This window comes from Lissotriton helveticus, chromosome 3_1 (assembly GCF_964261635.1).
Source record: "Lissotriton helveticus chromosome 3_1, aLisHel1.1, whole genome shotgun sequence".
In the NCBI taxonomy this organism is placed as follows: domain Eukaryota; kingdom Metazoa; phylum Chordata; class Amphibia; order Caudata; family Salamandridae; genus Lissotriton; species Lissotriton helveticus.
Genome location: NC_136061.1, coordinates 1,312,572,522 through 1,312,591,939, shown reverse-complemented (window position 1 = coordinate 1,312,591,939; position 19,418 = coordinate 1,312,572,522). Strand labels below are relative to the sequence as shown.

Here is a 19,418-nt window from a genome sequence, read left to right as displayed (position 1 = left end):
ACCCCTAGATGTATCATAATCCTTTTTTTTTTTTTTTTTTTTTTTTTTAAGCCATGCTGCACAACATCGACACTGCTATACATCTTGATTACAGATCATTGCCAAAGTCTGTATTGCCCAGGCTGTACAGCATGAACATAAGGCAATGGGAGTAGCAATAGTCTCAAAGCTGGCACCTATTCGCTTTGCCAGTGCTTGTTAGGTCTTGGCACAAAACCCCTGTGTCAAGTCAAGTCAAGTCAAAACAAGCTTTATTCGATTGTTAAAATCATAAAAGCAAAGTCAGGCAATAAAAAGGCAATGTCACATTTCATCAGTTTAAAAAGACATTAAACATTAATGATAATATTGAATACATACAAAGATTATTAAAAATGGGCATGCTAAAAAACAGCTAAAAGCAGTAAAAAAGAATACAGTATATTCAATCACCCCGCCAGGTTATTCGGGGATAGCTTCCTGTTCTTAATACGCATGGCAGCTACCAGGAAGCTAGCAACCCCGAAAATTACTTTTGTGGTACCTAATAGTTGTAAGTAAAAGAGAGCTGGGCGTACTTGTAAAAAACCCGCTTCTCTTAGAATTGGGGTTAAGAACCGCCTTCTGCCCTCCTTGAAGTGGTCACAGAACATTACAAAGTGCAAGTACAAATTATCACAACTACATGGGCTCAGTGTATCAGGTACCCCCCACACTGGGAAGTCACCCAGGGAGTATTGTATAATGTTAAACCTGAATCTGATGAGGAGGTGACGATGGAATGGTTTACTAACAATTTTTAAACAGGGTTCTAGAGAGGGAGTAGTTAAGAGCAAAAAATTTGCTCTAACTTTTGGCTTAATTAATTCCTCCTCCTCCCTAGCCTGATTCGCCCTAAACAGGAAGTTTTCCTTAATCCATTTTACGTCTCCTTTAACTATGTTGTTCGGGTATTTGTAAAGATCTGGCCTGCCCAATTTATTCAACGTGTTCTTAATGTAAACTAGCCAAGGAATTTTAGACACCTTGTCTAACGCCAAGCAGTCCTTGAGGATGCAGTGGTTCAAAGGGATATCACTATTTAACCAGGTTTCTGCCCATTAGACCAGAGGGGCCAATTGTAGCTCATCAGTTACATAGCCTATACCTAACTCAGTATGCAAGGAGAAGACTGGTGTTGATTGTGGGACTCCAAGCAATGTTCTGAGGAAAGTATTTTCCGCAATTTGTATTTTACCTTGTGGCGAGAAGCCCCACAAGGGAGCACCATACATGGCTATGGACAAGCATTTTGTCTTATACACTTTCAAGAGAGCGTCCATTGGACGCGAGCCCAATCGCTTTGCAAAGCTCATTAGAGCTGAGGTTGATCTCTTGACTGCAAGGTTTTTTGTATTTAGTTGGGCGGTCCAAGAGCCCCCCTCTTCAAAGATAACACCCAAGTAAGTAAAAACTGGTACCCTAGTCACACCCTCACCAGTGCAGGTAAATGTCTTTAACTTTTGAGTTTTCGTGCGCTTCCCCGCCACCATTATATGGGATTTTTTGTTGTTGATCGCCAGGTCGAGTGAGACCATGAACTCCCCAAATGCGTCGAGAAGTTTCTGCAGCCCTACCCCTGTGCGGGCTAAGAGCACCGCGTCATCCGCGTATAGTAATACGGGCACCAGGGAATCCCCCACGCGTGGAATATCAGGTGTTGAGTCCTCCAGATCTTTGCCCAATGAGTTAATATAAAGGGTGAATAGGAGGGGGGCCAAAATACAACCCTGCCTAACACCCCTTTTAGAACGAAATGGTCGAGTACAGCTGCCCTCCCGATCGGTTCTGATGGAGGCTGTCAAGTCTGTGTGAAGTGACGCTAGGAAGTTGACCAGCGATGGGTCAATGCCTAGGCTGGCCAGTATGGCCCATAACTTGGTTCGGTTGACCAGGTCAAAGGCCGAGGAGAGGTCCATGAAGGCCATGTATAGATTTCCCTCCTTGGCCTTGGTGTATTTACCAACCAGCATAAGGAGGTTTAGGCACTGGTCCATGGTTCCTCTCCTGGCCCTAAACCCATACTGCAGGTCTGAAAGGACCCCCTTCTCCTTTATAAAATCCCCCAGTCTCTGTAATATGACTCTGCCTATAATTTTGACGGCAGAGTCAATCAATGATATCGGCCTATAACAGGCCGGATCTCTTCGGGAACCTTTCTTATAAATGGGAATGATGGTCGAAGAAGACCATGATTTGGGAAACCCAGCTGTGCAGGAGGAATTAAAGACGTTGGTGAGTATTCTAGTCCACATGTCCAGGGGTGACCTATACAGATCTGCAGGGACGCCATCTGGGCCCGGGGCCTTACATTTCGTCATCTCTAAGATGGCCCTGATAACCTCGTCATCACTAAACTGCAGGGGAACAGCAGGGACCGTGGGCCAGTGAAGACTATCTGGTGCTAGTGACTCTTCACTGTTGTATATTTTGCTGAAGTGGGCAACCCAATCTTCCTCAGGGATCACACAATCCATGATAGAGTTTTCCTCCTCAGAAAAATAGGAGTGGTTGATCACAGCCCAGAATTTGGAACTATCTCTCAAGATGTTAATTGATACGAGATTGTCCCAAGCCTCGTTTTTTATAGACATTTTTTGGTTATTGATGGTTAATCTATAGAGCTTCCTGCACTGAATCACCCGCTCCCGATTTCTCGGCTGCTGTTTGAGGGCCTCCATAAGCCCCTTATGTGCCTTTGAGCATTCCCTATCAAACCACCTTGGGCGGGTGGTTTCAGCTCGCTTCTTCCTGAGTGTTAGATCATGGCTAACTTGCGTACAGATGTTAGTGAAAGATTTAATAATATCTGTGTCAGCTGCCGAGCTATCTGTGCATGTTAACAAATCTGCATGAACATTTGCTTTTAGATACTGGATAAATGTGTCCGGGACCACCTTGGACCAATTTAGTCTTCTTCCCCGGTCCTTAGGAACAATGGGATCGCAACAGCCACCCAGACGCTCAACCTGGGTTGCGTTGTTACTCCCAAGGTTTAAAGTCAGAATCAGGGGATTATGGTCACTAAAGGCGGAAACCTTGACTTCAAGGGCGGATACCGCATCAACTAGTCCCGCTGAGATAAAGATGTAGTCAATAACAGTGTTTGCATCTCTACCTATGAACGTCGGTGCCCTATTCTCCCCCTCGGGCCCAGCTAGTTCAAACAGGTTTAGGTCGGCAAGTAATTCTTCCAGCTCCATCCCCTGCGGTGTGTGTTCAAAATGGGAACTGATAGCGCCCGGAGGCGCCAGTTGTTGTTTAGAAAAACAATCCCATCCACAGGGGTGTATGTTAAAATCTCCCATGAGCAAGATTTCGAATATAGCTGTTTGGTGTGACTTGTAGTGGGAAAGAAAAGATGATAAGGACCTTAAGTGTGTGTTACAAGATACCTTATCCGGTGCATTATAAAAATTTACAATTAAAATTATAGGGAGGTTGGGCCTAACCCATTCTACACACAAAATGCTATCCGCTGATGATTCTATTTTCTTCATGGAACCTGCCAAATTGATAGAGGTGATTGTATACAGGCCCCCTTTGGATCTCCCTCCCCGCCCAGCGGTCGCTTTAACTGAGAAGCTACTATAACCATTTAAATAAAAATTTCCGCCGGTATCCCACGTCTCCTGAAAACACATAATGTCGTGGTGAGTTACAAAATGAACCCATCTGTCATCCCCGGCTTTCCTCCTTAGCCCCGCTATATTCCAGCTAAGTACCATTGGTTTATGGCATTGATTGACTATAATGGAATTTTCCTGTCCAGTCGGGTGAGTGGGTAGTTGTCAATCCACTAGATCCAGGCTAGAGGGGTTTACAAGTGGTGAGAACCTATTACTTAGCACAACAGGTTCCACCTGGATTTCAGCTAAATGATCAGGGACATTACGTACAGTGGCGGCAAGCTTATCCCCCGCCCTCAGACGAGCCTGTTGTGCTTGATAGGAATATTGTCTCACTTCCCCTGCCCTTCCTATGTGTCCTGATGGTAACGGGATATGCCAGGATCGTGGTTTGGCCTGTGGATAGGGTGGAGGTGGATAAAAATAGCCTAATGGCAGGGGTCTGATACCTGCACCATCTAGCTCAGATCCATCCCAGAGTAGTGTATTAGCCATATTGGGACTGTTAAAGTTAACAATCACACAGTCACCGGTAATACATTTCTCCCTTCGCCCGACCCAGTCCACCCTTCTTGCAGCTATAATATTTTTCCCCACATCGAAACTCCCACTACTAAACTGTGTACACCATCTTCTGGTTCTGTTCAGTAGATCCTGTTCTGATTCCCTCTGGTTGGTATTAAGGCGTGGGATCCCAGTTAAAATAACAACTAGGGATGCTGCATCTGGGGGGGAGATCCACTATGTTGTTCTGTCTGGCGTGCAACCCACTATTTCTTTGCTCCTTAACTAGTGGTTTGGCTGTCCTGTCCTCGGGCACAGCCCCCGAGACTAAGATCTTATGTGCCTCCCCTTGAGATGTTATGTTCCCTTTGGGTGGATTTGTGCATGTTGTATGGCCTTGTCTGTTAGCCTGCATCGGTGAGCCCATGATCATCTCCTGGCTATCAATCGATACCGATTTTTCATGGGCCCGCTTCCCCTGAGTGTGGGACTTCAGGTATTTAAGACAGTTATCAATACGTTCACATTTATGCAGGATATTTTCTACACATGATTTCAAAGTGTCCACTATGTCCTTTGCAATATTTACCAGTAGTGGTTCCGGCCGGGATTCAAACAGTTCTTCTACCACGTCTGCCAAGTTGGCGTGGAATCCCTGGGTAACTGTAGTGTCTACTTTGGGTGTAGGCTGTTTACGGGGTTTATTTCCACGGGGTTTTGTGTTTTTTACCGTGGAAAGTTGCTGTGTCTCCTGTGATACAGCCTTACTGTTAGTTTGGGGAGGTAACTGGTTAATCATGCAAGTGGATAGAGGGGCCGCCACAATTATGTTAGGTTCGAGTGGGATGGGACGAGCCGATTCTGGCTGTGACTGTCAATCAAAATCAACCGGGAGATCCCTAGTTTCCGCACCAGTCTGGACAAGTCCCAGTTCTTTCTCCGCATTAGCAATTTCGTTATTCAAAGCCCCCACCGCAGAGGTAAGGAAGGAAATAATTGTCTCCAATTTTCGTGGGACTTTGGCTTTCTTACCTTCTCCGCCCTTTATTACAAGTTTGCGTTTCCCCATTGCCCTGGACAGAGTGACTGGCCCAGCCCAGCCTCCTTCAGCCCCTGACGGCCACAGACGGCCCGCCCTCTGCCCGGCGTCGCCCGCGCGTGTCCCGCGACGCGGAGGGAGCTGCTGTCCTTTAAGCGCCTCCGGGCGATGGCGGCGAAGAGCACACAGCGTCAGGGCCCCAGTGATGTTGCAGCGCGATGTGTCAGAGTAGCAGAGTTTTGGCCGGTGAGTTTAGCCCCTTGGGCGTGCAAACGCTCCCCGCTCCACCGAGGGAGCTGCTGTCCTTTAAGCGCCTCCGGGCGCGCTCCAACAGGAAGTGGGCGGTTCTGGCCCCTGAGCCCTCTGGGAGCTGTAGTCTTCCCCCCGCTCAAGCCGTGCGATGCTGCGAGCACGGTGGCGGGGAAGAGCACACAGCGTCAGGGTCCCAGTGATGTTGCTGCACGATGTGTCAGAGTAGCAGAGTTTTGGCCGGTGAGTTTAGCCCCTTGCGCGTGCAAACGCTCCCCCTGTGATTCTGAGCAAATCAGGTAATCTCCATATGAAATAAAAAGAAAGAAAGAAACATCTGGCGCAAAATCCTATCACTTAAAGGAATTGCGCCCATGTCCATGTCTTAGTGCAATACATTTTGAAGCAGAAAACATTTGTAGTAACAACAAATAAAATCTGTTCTCACAATAAACATCTGTTTCAAAGGAGAAAAGGGCTTCTTTGAAGTGCCTGCAGCATGGGAACATATAACTACAAATGCAAGAGGTTCAAAAAGTACGAGAGGAATGAAGAATAAAATAAACTAGTACCTTAATCACAGCGCACTCTCACCGCAAGGACAGCAGTTAAGCTGAAGCAATCAGTACATGGTCCATGCTCCAGCTAAATGAGGAGGAAGTAAAGCAAGCATATGCTGGCCAATTAGAATACAGGAAATAAGAGGGACATTGAAGCAAACAAATGCTAAGCTATGGAGGGGGGCCTGCAAGCATCTTATTGTATACAATATCTCTAGCAAGCGAGACACAATTGCACTGTTGCAGGCAAGACCTAAAAAAATGGTTGTAAAACTTCCCACCCAGGCTTCACAGGAAATAAATATTCGGCGAATTATAAATCAGGTTTTTTTCCTTTCCCTATTTCCTGTCAAAGGGAAGGGAGTGAAACAGGGATAACGTCCTGTTAAGTACTTGATGATGGTAAACCTACGGATCAACAGAGATCAGTTTAGTGTGCTGTTTCTATGTCAGATATTTGCATAGCTTTACCAGGCTGGTTTAATGTCTGCGACAGGTTTGTATTTCCACATTTCTGTCTGCCCAAGTCAAACATTTCCTGTGATTTTTTATAATCAAGAACCAAAATGAACACAAAGTGCTTCATTCTGGCCCAAAGTCACCTTCTGACGCTTTTTCCAAATATGTGGTTGGTGTAGTAGGCATGAGTGGCCATCTGTCCTACCTCTAGGATAGGCTAGTCAGGACTGATGCTCGGCAGACTTTATCATGGTATGTCTACAAACACAGAACATCCTAAACCCCTTCGCTGCTAGGCCTTTCCCCCCCCCCTGTGCTAAGTCTTTTTTGGGCTATTTGAGGTAGTGCGCGCTTAGGCCCCTGTAACTTTTTGACCACATAAGGTATCCACACCAAATTTGCGTCCTTTTTTCCCAACATGATGGGGATTCCAAAGGTACCCAGGATGTTTGGATTCCCCTGGAGGAGACTCAAAAATTAGCCAAAATACAGCAAAAGTTTGTTTTGTTTTGGGGATAAAGGCGAAAAAAGGGCTACAGATGAAAGCGTCTGTGTTTTTCCCTGAACACGGTATCAAAAAAGGGGGTGTGGTGCTGAAATCACCATATCAGCTTCCAGGGACAAGCGGACTTTTGTCAGAAAAACCAAAATTATTTCCACAGTTTCGCCATTTTTCTGGGTCATAGCCTATTTTTAGGTTTCGCCTGGCGTAGCACTGCGCAGCAGTGTTCGCGCAGGCGAAATCTTATGTTTTAGCAGTACGGGACTTTGTCCCGCCTCTCTCTTCCATTGGCTAGCTCCATAAATGGAGGCTAGCCATTGGAAGAGCGATTTGTCCGTAATTGTCGGAGCAGATTCGTGGGCGTTCCGGCGATTTTTTTCGCATCCCGCCTCTTTTAGAACGTCATTGCGGCGGTGGGCGGTATTTTTTTATTTTTTTACGGCATGTGTTTTTGTTATTTTCGTCCTGCCTTTTGCAGGAGTGGGCTGCGCTTTGTTTCCTGTCGTCTCTGTGTGCGTGGCTGTTGTCTTCGTGTCCTGTACCATCGTGTGGCTGTTCATAATTATACACTTCGTAAGGATACACTCAGAAAGTACGTTCCTTTATGTTTGTTGCCCGTCTTGTTCCAAAATGCCTGTGGAGAGAACCCAAGCCAAGCCTCTCAAGCTTCTTTAAATGGTTGGACTCGCTGACTCGGTTCAATATGGAGCTGCTAAACACATTTTCAGCGCCGCGTTGGCTTGCACTGCGATCCTTTCTTCAAGTATGTTTTTCCCCGTGGTTCTGAGATGACAGAACAGCTCGTCCAGTGCACTTAATTCAAATGACTGGCTTAAAACAATGTGGAATGGGTTCAAAAGCATGGGAGCAACATCCCCAATCCAAACTGACAAATGTACAAAGTACAACGAACCCCATCCTCCTCGGAAGCATGCGTAGCAGCAGGCCCTGCGTCACAGGGAGCCTAGGATATCCATTTCCCGATGATTAGCAATCAAGAATGTCTTTGTTTAATTTTATTTAGAACTCCGCCATGGGACCAATGCTGTGCCAAATTCAAGTGTACGGTATGATCGTTATAGTGGAAAAAATGCAAAGAAAACTTAAATAATTTTCGCAGGGAATGTGAAACAGTTATTCGTTGTATTTGATGACGGGGTTGCGTTTTGGGAGTTTTCAGAGTCCTGAACGAACTTGTGTTTTAAGAGTGGTTTGTCACTTAATAAAAAGCTCTCGAATTGCCGGTTGAAGTTATGAAGATGTCTGTGGTGGTGGTTGCGGGGATTGCACACTAGGGGGCGCTCGCTCCTCTCGTAGCCCCTGCCGCCTGTGGTTTCCTGTAACAAGGCGAGGGAGGCTGCGTCCAGTGCAGTGATAAACCTCACCTCAGCAGGAGCAGGGCAGCGCGCGGAGCTCCAGCCCGGCCAGGAGTTACTGCTCACACACTGTTCGCATAGCAGCACCGCGGGATAAGCAGCAAACTTCACAAACAGCCATGGCGCCGACGGTCACTATAAACGGCCCCTCGCCCTGGGGCTTTAGATTGGTGGGTGGCAAGGATTTCAGCACCCCTCTGACCATCTCCAGGGTAAGTTGTGATGGAAAGAAACGGCGAGTTCCTTTCTTTTGGAAGTGTATGCATTCTCGATTCAGTTATAGGTAGGTGCATACGTTGTTTAGGTTTCTATCTACCCTGTCATCCACCCATTAATGCACCCACCCCACACACCTGATCCATCCACACTGCTAAGTCATCCAGCTGTCCATCCATTGACTACATCCATCAATGCCATCTATCACCCATCTATCACCCACCCCACCGAGCCTTCCATCCCTCTGACCACCTCACCCTACAGAATCGCCCATCCATTCATCCGTCTTTGTCCCCACTCCACCTCTACACACCGTTCTCTCAAGGTTTCTCCTTTCCGACTTCTATACTTCTAAAATGTTATGAAAGTCCCTGCATGCACTTAACAACCAAGATGGCGTGCTCTTTTAAAACGTGAAGTTGGTTATGCTGAAGTGTGGATTGAGAAGGAATGTCAGGCAGCGGCGTGGCTTAGGTTCAGAATTCTGCAAAGCCACGTATTCTGCATGGCTTTTGATGTATGCAGTTGGACACATGAATCACAGGGCACACACTGGCGCGTGCGTTTGAGAGCCGGTGCAGCAACGTCGGGTGGGCACATGTGTCCAGGTGTTTATAGTGTGCTGAGGAAGGAAGCGCGTGGTCTTCTGTGCTATTGAAGGTGTAGACACGTAGCCCTCTCTTTGAGAACACTCCAACTTTTTGGAATTGCTCGGGAGGCGTCACTATGTCACTTAGCTTCGCATCGACCCGGGAGAGCCGTTCCCATAGTGCAAGAGATGGTGCACGTGGCTGCTCTATTTTGATTAGACTGTATGTGGTAGTCTTCAGATGCTGGCAGGGAACTAAGAGAACATGCTGGTGACCATGGCCAGCATGGCGGGGGAGATCGTGGCCTTCCTGCTGGCCCTGTCGGGCTCGGTTCTGGTCTGCTCCACGCTACCCACCGACTACTGGAAGTGTGTGGCTCTGTAGGTATGTATGTGTGTGGGACTCTGTGGGTTTGTGTGTGGCATTTGCGAGAGATTAAGCTATTGGCATTGTAAATGACAGTGCCAATTATTTATCTATTTTCAAAACCAACACAAATAAAAATTTTGTCATTTACAATGCCAATAGCTCTAACTTTTTCAAAGGCGAGACCGTTGCATTGTAAATGCTTGTTGCTATTTGTTGTGCTTTCAACCTCCTTCCAGTAAATGGTAGAAATGGGTATGAAAGCAATAATGGATCCTGGACAGCTATACCTTTTTCAAAAGTAGACGCAATTCTGAATTTAGCAAGGGGTCATTTGTGTAGATCCTTCAAGGTTTCTTTATAGAAACTAACCGTTAAATATCGGAAAAATTGAAAATTAGTTGAGAAAAACAGCCATTTGTGTCATTTTCACCTGTAACTTCTTCTAATTAGGACAGCTGTTTGAAAGCAATATACCATTACATCGGCTGGACATTTCTGGTTGTGGGGTTATATAGGACTTGTAGGTTCACCAAGAATCCGATGAACCCAGAGCCAATAACTGAGCAGCGTCTTGCAATGGTTTTTTATTATGTACCGGGTATAAAGCAATTTTTCTGGGAAAATGTATACATGGAAAAATCGGTATAAAAGACACCTATGTATTTCTGAAATAGAAACAAAATATAGAGTTTAGAAACAGTAGATATTTGCACATTTCCGAAATTGGGAGTAGCCATACTAGCATGAGAATTATAGGTCATTTTTGAAAATGACTCATTTACACATTCTCTTTTATTTGGAAAATAAAAAACTGTGCCTATTTTTCTGGGCAGACCCCACCCATAAAAAAAGCCAGTGTACTTGCAGACGCCTAGTGGGCTTTCTGGCCCCCCACTCGGGCAGATCAAGGGCCACTGCCCCCATCTGTCCCCCCCCGGGGCAGAAAGAATTTCTCTGGGGGCTTATTGTCCTGACCATTTTAGGCAGCCCCACCCCTGCACAAATAAAAAAAATCCCTGGTTTCTAGGGGGGGGGGGGGGGTAGATTGGTGGCTACTGCCCCATAGGCAGAAAGACTGTAATCTTTGCGGGCAGGGGCATTGGCATGCCTGTTTTGGGCAGCCCCCACACCTGATTGAAATTGGCAAAAAAAATAACTGGCATCTAGCTGACTTTTTGCCCCCCCGGGGGGAGGGGCAGATTCGGCGCTACTGCCCCCATCTGCCCGCCAGGGCAGACAGAAAGGCTGTTATTTTTGTAGCGGCGGTGGGGGAATTGGCATGCCCCTTTTGGGCAGCCCCCACCCTAATTGCAATTGCCCTAAAAAATATCTGGTTTCTAGTGGGCAGCCCCTGGATGCCCTTCTGCCTGGCCTGAGGATGGCTGGGAGACTTTCTCCTTGCCCTGGGGACCTTCTCCTGGATGTCTCTGCTTGCTGCTGGGGCCCCTTTTGCAAGGAGTGTCCTTCTTTAGGGGCTCCATGATTGCTGTGGCCCCAGAGCCTAGTGAGCGCATCATTTTCCCTAAGGGGAGTGCTTTATTGCCACCCTGCAGCGTTGGGCTGCATCATGTGCTGGGATTCCCCCCTTCTTGGGCTCATCGCGGGTGCTCACCCCGCTTATGGCAATTTTCTTTTTATGGCAATCTGCTGTTATGGATGAGCAGGAGCCTACCCTGCATTTTGCCCGTATTTTGTTGGTGTCCTACTTGAGCGGGTGCCACCCCGCGGTGTATCTCTGAGGACGAGGGTGTCTACCCCTCATTGTGCCCACCGTATAGAATCACCGCCAACGGCCCGGGCCCGCGTTCATCGTCTGAGCAGCAGCGCTGTGATTGGCTCGCTCTAGGGGGCTCATCCTGTGAGGCCACGCTGGGATTGGCCCAGCGCAAGGAAGAGTTGCCAGAGCCGCGCAGGGATTGGCCCAGCCTGAAGCAGTGCCTCGTCCCCCAGGGGCTTGTCCTGTGAGGCCGCGTTGAGATTGGCTCAGCGCTTGCCCCTGAGCGGAAGACGACGCTGCCGGGAGAGAAGCTACCCGAGAGAGAAGAGATGGTGCCGGTCCCGCAAACGTTCTGAGGCCGGAATAAAGAACAGGAGCGCGTAGTCCCTTCCCCGAGAGCAGCCCGGTGAGTTAGTGCTGGGCGGGGGGACATGGGGGCATTTCTGTTTCTGCTCCACGAGGGAGCAGATGGATTTTTGTGGTGCCAGTGCAGGCACCGAGTCCGAGCGGCCCAGTGGGCCGCTCCTACAAAGGGCATGTTCGTTTCAGAGCTTGCGGGCTCCAACGAGCCACACAGTGTTTCTAGAGCCCACGAGGCTCCCTGGGGGCATGTTTGTTTTCGAGCCGCGAAGGCTCTAACGTGCCCTATTTTTGTTAAAAGGCCCCAGTGGGGGTCCAGAAGGCCCGTGATTGCAGTTAGGGGCATATTTCCTTGTGGTGCATTTAGGGCGGCCCTGGTTGGCAGTGGGTCGCACCAACGTTGTCTAGAGCCCACGAGGCTCCCTTGGGGCATGTTTGTTTAGAGCCTGTCGAGGCTCCCACGACCACGGGGGCATTGTGGTTTAAAGAGCCTGTGTGGCTATCCCCTGGCCTTATTTTAAGCGCTAGTGTTTGGGGACATATTTACTTAAAGGACCCAGTGGGGTCTTCAGGGACCAGTGAACCCCCGGTTGGGCATATTTGGCCTTAGAGAGCCAGAGGGCTCCAGCACCTGTCGCAGTTTTGTTGTTTCACAGCTGCCCAGCAAGTAGTGGCAGCTGCACCGTTTAGGCGCAATTTGAGAGTCCCTGAGAGGCACAGAGATGGCACAGTGGTGCCAGGCCTTCTACCGCTGCGCAGCACGTAGTGCCAGCTGCAACGTTTAGGCCCTGTTACTGTTCCCAGCTGCCCAGCAATTAGTGGGACGCTGCAACGTTTAGGTTTGCGCCGATGGCGCACCCCTGACTGGCGCTGCATTGGCAGCGCGCCCTGACATTCTGGACACAGGGCATTTGAACTTTTTCTTGAGTTGGCCAGGGGGGTGGTATGTGGGTAGGACACAAGGCCCTAATGTGATTTTTGCGCAATGTGATTTTACTATGTTTAGAATGGTAATTGCCTAATGTTATTTTTGCGCAATGTGATGTTACTATGATTATGAGGTTATTTTACCTATGTGGGTTTATGTCGGTGAGAGTTTACTTCACTGTGAGGTATGCCCCTAAATGTGATTTATCCTTAGGGGGAGGGTCTAATGTGTTTAGACTAGTGAGAGATTGCCTACTGTAGTTATACTGGTTAGGCCTAAATATGATTGCTGCGTAATGTGCTTTGCCTTTATGCTTGTGTTATACTTCTAAATGTGGTAATGCTTAGGAGTTTACTTTGCCTAGTATGTTATACTAGAGAGGTTATGTGTCCATGCGTGATCTAGGCCTATGGTTATTAGTATTGCGTAGTGTGTACCTACCTTTACCAGTAGTTACTGGTTGTGACCTATAATTGTTATTTTGTGCTACACTTATTCTAAGTTCTAGAAGTGCTATTTCTGCTAAGTGTTGATTCTGACAGTGGCCCATGTCACTGGCGCTTTCTGCTCTCCGGGGGGAGCAGATTGGGGGCTACTGCCCCCATCTGCCCTCCGGGGGGGTGGGGGGGGGGGCGGGCAGAAAGACTGAATATGGCCAATTTTATTGGGGGGGCGGAGCAAAAGCCCTTGCCCAAGGGGCCGCTCCCCTCTCCCTGGTGTCTTAGTGGGTGGATCACCAAGCTGGGATCCACTGGGAAGTACCATTGGAAAGGGGAGATTCTCCTCTTTCTAATGATACCTCTCCCGTCTTTCTACGTGCTCAGGGGGCTGAGATTAGGCCCCTGAGCATGTAGAAAGTGAAACTGAAATGAGCCCAAAGGCGCATTTCAGTTTCGTTTTTTGTGAAGTGACGTCAGCGCGATGTGCGCACTGATCGTCATTTCACAGAAACAGGGGGGTGGGTGGCCTCTGGAGCTGGGAAAGTTCTAACCCAGCTCCCAAGGCTTTTACAGAGAAAAAGAAATCCTTCTGGTGCTTGCACCATTGGGCTTTTGTGCCCCTGTGTTCATGACAGAATGGTTCCGTCATGAGCTCAGGAGCACCGATGCTCATGACGGAACCATTCCGTCATAAGCCTCGAAGGGGTTAACACCAAGGTCTTTATAGCAGAGGAGTCAAGTCTTATGTCTCTCTCACCATGCGAGTAATGCTAAAGTTGGGTGCTGTTTAAGAGACCGAAAATAAGTTTTTTCCATCAGAGTAAGGACTGTTTTTTATTCAGGACAAATCTTGTCACCTTCATTCTGGGCTTCTACCCACACTCAATGGGTATCTTCCCTTTGGTGCTCAAGGGCTTTGGGTATCTTGTCACCTAGCACCAGATGGTACCTGAATGTCGGGAAAAAAACAATGCGGCCGAAGTGTTGATTAGGAAAACAAATTCTTGCGAATGACTATAAAACTCACTTTTTTCAGATGAGGTGCAACTTGAAAAAGATGTTGCTAAGTGTTCCAAGGAGTTAGCGCGAGGTGCACTTTCTAGGCAAATATGCACTGGCTAGGCGGTATGGGGAGGGCGCTAGGCTGGGTAGAACGTTAGCTAGACTGATGAAACAGTCCCATAGGCCGACCTATATAGTCGAATTAATAGGACATGATGAAGTGTGGATAACTGGTAATGTCGGGGTCCTAGAAGAGGTACTTCAGTATTATATAGCATTATACACTTCAAGAGTTACCGGACTCCCTGCAGACAACTGACTACCTCGATGAGGTCTCAATGGTCTGGATGGAAAAGGCGCATCAGGAAATTCTGGCCTAGCCCTTCTCGGAGGATGAAGTAACTGAGGCTATCAATGCTCTGGACTGCTCTAAAGCATCAGGACGTGACAGGTTTACGGACTGTTTCCATAAAAAAATAAGACCCTCATTACACCCCATCTTATAGACATGTATCAGGAGGCAGTGGAGGCGGGGGTACGCCCACCCACTTTGAGGGAAGCGGTTATAATCTTGCTTCTGAACCCCGGTAAGACATGTGGAAATGTAGCTCATATCGACCACTTTACCTCTTAAACTTTGATTATAGTATCCTAGCTAAAATATTGGCAACAAGGCTTGCATTAATTGTGGAGAAACTGATCTCTCCAGCACAATCGGGTTTTATTCCCCACAAGTCAACAGCTCTTAATGTTCGTACGTTATGTGCCACAATGCACAGAATATCACCGACAGTCCCGGCAGCTGCTGTCCTTCTCGACGCGGAGAAAGCTTTTGACTCGCTTAAGTGGCCCTTTTTATGTGCTACAATGGGACGACTGGGGGTTCCGGAACGTTTCTTGGCATTTGTTGGGTTATTGTACACGTTGCCCACAGCATGTATTCAACTTAATGGCACATTGAAGGGCACATTTCAACTCACTTGAGGAACACAGCAGGGGTGCCCACTCTCTCCCCTATTATGTGTAGTGGAACTTGATCCATTGTTACGGCTTCTACAAGAAAGGCATTGTCATCGGGGCTGCAATTTAACACCGGTCCCCAATCACTTACGCTGTATGCTGATGATATTATATAATATGTAAGGCACCTGGGCGAAAATGTAACCACTTCTCTGGGAGGTGACGAGATATAGTACAATTTCGGGCTTGCATATCAATTGGGAGAAGTCTGAGGTTTTCCAGTTGACGGAGGCGACCTGCGATAAAACGGTGGAATACCCACTGTCCTGGTGTGATGAATGATGAGATACCTTGGGGTCCTCATCCACAGAGAAAAGGATAGTATTCTCCAGCTGTATTATGGCCTGGTTATGGAGAAACTGGAATGTAATATAGATCGATGGCTGAAACTGCCCCAGTCAAGATGGTGGTTCTTCCACAATTTCTATATTTCTTCTGAAACCTTCCAATACTGTTATATAACAGATTCTTCACAGACCTTCGTACGATGCTGATATGACTCGTGTGGGGCGGAAAGCAACCCTGAATTGGCTGGGATACCTTAATGCTGTTGGCTTTGGGGTACCGAACTTTCAGATTTACTATTTGGTAGCGCAGCGGAGTTTTGCTAGACACTGGTATCATACAGATGTCAGGATCCTATATCACAGACCAGAGGCTGATCTGGTGCTTCCAGCACCACTCAACACCCTGTTGCCAGTTGGGTTCCTGCGAGACCCACACAATATCCAGAAACTGTCCACAACCAGCTGGGCATGGCATAGGTTACTACCGGTAACTGGATCCTGTATATTACATTCATCTACGTTGCCACTGGCGGGTATTGGTTCGATTCCCATTTTGCAGGAGACCTTAGTAAAGCACACATTGGCCAAATTCCAGCTGATGACATTTGGCGACTTGTTCCCCGGCGGACATATTTTCTCACGCACGGAGGACCCTCGCTTCAGATAGACCACTATAATAGGTCACTTTTTGTTTCAAAGGCTGCAGAGGGAATTGCGTGCAAGCTTGTATAGTTACCCTTTGGAACCCCCTGAATTCCCAATCCTGACAGGGGTAATTAAGGATGGGGATGGGAGTCATTTGATGGCTCTGATGTATGAGGCAGCAGTGGCAATGCTTCCTTTTCATGATACCTGGGTTGCGGGCGGCTTGGGAACGCAACCTTGGTTACCCTCTTATAGATGTGCAGTGGGGTAGGTTTTCTATACAAATACGCCGGGTCTCTCCTAACCACAGGCACAAGTTGCTGCATTTAAAAATTTTGTGGAGAGCATATATGACACCTAACAAAATGAATCGTATAGACCCCTCGCGTCAACACGAATGTCCGAGGTGCCGCTTCCCAGAGGCTGATTTTGCACATATGACATGTATCAAGATAGAGCGCTATTGGAGATCAGTCTTTGGGGAAATCTCTTGTATGGTTGAATGGAGGTTACACCCATGCCCCTGTTGGGGCACATGCAAGATCTCCCCAAATCCAAGCGCCGATTTGTTGCAATCGCACTCTTCATCGCTAAACACGGAGTGGCTATTAATTGGGGTTGTAAGAATACCCCCATTCTGCATGCATAGCTTCACAGTATGACATACTGCAATACCACTAGTGATAAATATGCACAACTGCAGCCACCTGCTGCTAGGCCCGTAGATATTTGGCAGCCATTTCAATCCTACCTCCTAACAACGCGGGATGACAACGATGCCCCTACACAGCTGCGGATTGCATCCACTGGAACCAAAGTAAATAGGGGCACATCTAGAGTTAATGTATAATTTTAGAGATCGCTGTGAATATAACTGGATGCTCAGCCTGATCTTATGCAGTACAGACTTTGTATCTAATGTTGAACAGGTCTAGATATGCATGTACTTGGACATATGACTATGTAATTTTTGTTTTAATTATGTTGTTTAACACTGCACTGTAATGCCATGTTTTCTTTTTCTTTTTACTTGTAACCTTAATAAAAACCAAATAATGTTTTTTTTAAAAAAGTGTTCCAAGGACTTGATTGTTCCTTACAAATGTGGCCTAGATCGACCCTCGGTAATGGGCATTGTGCGATTAGTCATGGTATGTGTTATTTGGATTAGTTCATGAATGGTAGATGGGATTCCAAGAGATGATTGGGTGACACAAGTGGTGCCTGAGGAAAGGTGGCGTTCGGGCGCCGATGGAGGACCTGGTAATTCCAGTAGTACCATAGATCATCATCAATGCAGCTGGCCTATTCTAAGAAAACCTAGGCAGTCCAAAAGCACATTTCAATTCAGGTGAGTCTGAAGTACTTTAAATAGTGTGGAAAGCACTGAAGGTTACACTTTAGGGCAGTGGTGCTGTTTACCCAAACCAATGTGCAGCAAATATATTTCAATTTAGGTGGCCTTCTAGGTAATATGCATATCAACAGTGGTACAACTATTGCATTACTTATCTTTGGTGCTGCTAACATTTTGATTACATCCATTTCACATGATGTGAACCTTCAACAAAGCAAATAGTGTAATCCGCAGAAAGGCTAACCTATTAGCAATGTAATAGTAGAAGTACAACCAGGTTCACTTTACTGCAGTTGTGCAGAACACTCAAAGATGCAGATGGGAATATATTTTCAATTCAGGTGGACTTAAAATAAAGTAAATAGTTTGAGATCAAAGGTATATCAATCAAAATTCTAATTTCGATCAATTCCGGTGAGTTGTAAGCTGAGTAAATAGTGTAGTTGTCACCTCACACCACGGCACATGTTGGAGGATAGAGATATTTAATTATAAAATTGTGTCAGACCTGAATGATGCGGTACAAAAGGGGGTGGTGATGGACGGAGCATCTGAACCAATCAAACACTCACACCCAGTCAAAAGATCTGGGTTTGATCCATCACCGTTCTTTCGCCCACTCTGCCACCCCAGTTAAGACATGGCTATATGCAAATCAGTCTGACCCTGTGCCTCATGGGAACAGTCCAGCCCGAACTGCCAAGCCATGCCTTCCCTGGACCGGAAACAAGCTTCCGAGGACCGGTTTCTGGCATTCCAGCCGTCTTCAGCCCAGCTTGCATGAGGCACAGGGTCAGACTGATTTGCATATAGCCATGTCTTAACAGGGGTGGCAGAGTGGGCTAAAGAACGGTGATGGATCAAACCCAGATCTTTTGACTGGGTGTGAGTGTTTGATTGGTTCAGATGCTCTGTCCATCACCACCCCCTTTTGTACCGCTTTGGCCGCCATAAGTGTGGCGTGGTATGCTCAGACGTGAGTCCCTTGCTCACTTTGCCACTGGATTCAAGCAAGCCGGGCTGAAGACGGCTGTAATGCCAGAAACCGGTCCTCGGAATCTTGTTTCCGGTCCAGGGAAGGCATGGCTTGGCAGTTCGGGCTGGACTGTTCCCATGAGGCACAGGGTCAGACTGTTTTGCATATAGCCATGTCTGAACTGGGGTGGCAGAGTGGGCTAAAGAACGGTGATGGATCAAACCCAGATCTTTTGACTGGGTGTGAGTGTTTGATTGGTTCAGATGCTCCGTCCATCACCACCCCCTTTTGTACAGACTTGAATGATGGTCAGAGTGCTTCAGCGTCTGGCAAGGTGCCATACTTAACATGGCGATCTCGAAGGTCTGGGAAACATATGAAAATCCCTGTTGTATTCAGGTGTTATAATGCCGCTGTAGTATTAAGATGACAAGACATGTTCTACTTTGTGTCTGGTGGCCTAGAATAATTTCACTATGTTGTTGAGGACATCTAGTGACAGTGGGACAAAGTCCATTTGGCTATGTAGCCTGAGGTGTTGATAAGGGTGGTATCAGGGTTGTTAGACTTGTCAATCGTATGAATAATGGGGTACATCTTTATGATGTCTCTTTGTTTGATGGCTGTGAAAATCTGCAAACGGTCAGCAAAACGGTTTGGGTGAACGCTTGCTTGCATTTGATCCCCGTGAATGTTTTTGGGCAGCGTTGTTCTAGTGAAAATGATTACAGAATTACAAAGTAATGAGAATCCAATATGGCATACAAAAAACGGCGGTATAAAAGGCAATAAAGCTTTAATACACTTTTGTTAAGTTACTTTAAACGTACTTCTATGAAATTAGTGCTGTAGTTGAACTGAAAATACGTAGTCAGTCATTCTTATCTCATGTTGCAGGAGCTAACATAAATAGAACACGCTACCAGTTGATTCTTGAACCTACAGTTAAGCCAGGCTTCTTCAGCTCCTTTAGGAGAAGAGAGTTCAATTCACCATCAGCTTAACTGTAGAAGTAGGAGTTAACTGGGAGATTTTGGTGAGGGCTGACACCCGTCGCCTTCCAGAAGATCCCAGTGAAGTGTAACTTGCCTTTCCTGATTTACGTGCGAATGGATACAATTATACATGTTAGTTTTTGTTGATGTCCACTGTGACAGTGTTTGTCTATTTCTCCT

General features: G+C 47.1%; 1 protein-coding gene across 12 annotated transcripts in view; it reads left to right on the top strand.

Annotated features, from left to right (window-relative positions):
• APLP2 (amyloid beta precursor like protein 2) overlaps positions 1-19,418 on the top strand; it is a 684,051-nt gene that overhangs the window by 448,612 nt on the left and 216,021 nt on the right. The gene's annotated exons all lie outside the window — the stretch shown is intronic.